This window comes from Elephantulus edwardii, unplaced genomic scaffold (assembly GCF_000299155.1).
Source record: "Elephantulus edwardii isolate Elephantulus edwardi_28Jun2011 unplaced genomic scaffold, EleEdw1.0 scaffold00010, whole genome shotgun sequence".
Taxonomy (NCBI): Eukaryota; Metazoa; Chordata; class Mammalia; order Macroscelidea; family Macroscelididae; genus Elephantulus; species Elephantulus edwardii.
The window spans coordinates 18,910,824-18,913,075 of NW_006399760.1; the positions used below are offsets into that span (position 1 = coordinate 18,910,824).

At 47.3% G+C, this 2,252-nt stretch overlaps 1 pseudogene; it reads left to right on the top strand.

Annotated features, from left to right (window-relative positions):
• Window positions 1–251: 251 nt before the first annotated feature.
• On the top strand, window positions 252–799 carry LOC102844131 (annotated as a pseudogene).
• The last annotated feature ends 1,453 nt before the right edge of the window (window positions 800–2,252 follow it).

Genomic DNA, 2,252 nt, shown 5'->3' on the forward strand with positions numbered 1-2,252 from the left:
ATGGGAAAGTTACCACTGTCTTCCAGGAGCGAGATCCTGCCAACATCAAGTGGGGTGATGCTGGTGCTGAGTATGTTGTGGAGTCCACTGGTGTCTTCACAACCTTGGAGAAGGCTGGGGCTCACTTGAAGGGTGGTGCCAAACGGGTAATCATCTCTGCTCCTTCTGCCGATGCCCCCATGTTTGTGATGGGTGTGAACCATGAAAAGTATGACAACCCTCTCAAGATTGTCAGCAATGCCTCCTGCACCACCAACTGCTTGGCTCTCCTGGCCAAGGTCATCCATGACAACTTCGGCATTGTAGAGGGACTCATGACCACAGTCTATGCCATCACTGCCACCCAGAGACTGTTGATGGCCCCTCTGGAAAGCTGCGGCGTGATGGCCGTGGAGCTGCCCAGAACATCAACCCTGCATCTATTGGCGCTGCCAAGGCCGTGGGCAAGGTCATCCCTGAACTGAATGTGAAGCTTACCTGCATGGCTTTCCGTGTCCCCACCCCCAATGTGTCAGTTGTGGACCTGACCTGCTGTCTGGAGAAAACTGCCAAATACGATGACATCAAAAAAGTAGTAAAGCAGGCATCAGAAGGGCCCCTCAAGGGCATCCTGAGATACACTGAAGACCAGGTTGTCTCCTGTGACTTTAATAGTAACATCTACTCTTCCACCTTTGATGCTGGGGCTCTCATTGCCCTGAATGGCCACTTTGTCAAACTCATTTCCTGGTATGACAATGAATTTGGCTACAGCAACTAGGTGGTCGACCTGATGGTTCACATGGCCTCCAAAGAATAAGAGCCTCTTGGACCACCAGCCCCAGCAATAGCACTAGAAGAGAGAGAGAGGGACCCTCAGCTGCTGGGGAGTCCTTGCCCCAACTTGATCCTCCCACACACTGAGAATCTCACATCCTTGACACAAGTTTCCATCAAATCCCCCTGAGCAAGGGGAGGGGCTTGGAGAGCCCATCTTGTCATGTACCATCAATAAAGTACACTGTACTCAGCCAAAAAAAAAAAAAATCTGATTTTACATAAGAATTTCTCTCCACATTAACATGTCAGTTCCTCATTTACTTAGCAAGTCAAAAGTATGAAAAGTAAAAAAAAAAGTATGAAAAGTATGCTTGTGTTGCCTTTAAGAGTAAGAGGTAAGTTTGGAATAATACAGAACGTCTTCCCTAGATTTGGAACACAATACCAAAAGCATTTGGCTATTTTCATAGCCAGCAATTTTAGGAGTAACCCATGAATTTGTAGGCTACGCTTCACTGCTTGCTCACACAAATGCTCTGAAACCTGAGTAAGGGAGGGCAAGCGTGTCCTCAGCTGATGTACTTGAAACAGCTAAGCAAATTCACTGTTCACAGAGCCTGAGAGAGTAAAGAATAATTCTAAGGTGTAAATATAGAAAACACATTTGCCATATCCCCCTCACGGTCAAGCACAGGCCTGGGTGGGTAACCTCCATCGTCTCACAATCTCTCTCTCAGGGAAGTGGAGTTGCTGCCTTGCGCCACCTTGGAACGTGAGGAGTTTGGCTAGCATGCTTTGCAAAGGCTGTTGCAACTTTCTGCTACATCAGGACTCTGACTGGTGAACATCACAACCCCACGGAAAATACACGCACTCTTGTCTGCCCTTGGCAAGCATGGGGAAGACTGAGCGGTCAATGAAAGCTGATTCTGGGCTTCATTTGGTAACTCTGGAATTGATATTTTTAAGTGTCCCTGGATCACAACTCTGATAACCACTCTCGCAGCAGCTGCTGCCTGCCCTGCTCTAGTCTTCAGCCTCTGTTCTTGCTGACATCTGCTAGAAAGTGTTTTCCCACTTCAGAACTCCTGGGTAAATGGCACCGGCCTCAGCTCCCATGTTCACTAATTAACGTGTGACTTTAGGAAGTGGAAGAGAACGTCTACATTTTTGTCAAGTTTCACTTGCCAGTGTTAGCTGAGTAGCCTCAGCTGTTCAAATAGTAAAGTTAGATACAGTGAGGGCAAGGGGGTGGAGAATGGGAGTGAGGGCCATTGGGGTGAGGGGTAGATAATCCTGGCAAGTGACTTTAATTTTTTTTTTTAAAGGGCACATAGAGATTTCAGTGTGTAGGAGTAGCTGAATATTTTTCCTCTCAGAAGAATCTTAATTTTGTTTTTAGAGTGTTCCCTGGACAAGGGAGCTCTGCTGGCCTAGTGGTAAGGAGTTGTGTTGTCAACCCAATGGCATGAGGTTCAAATCTACCAGCTGCT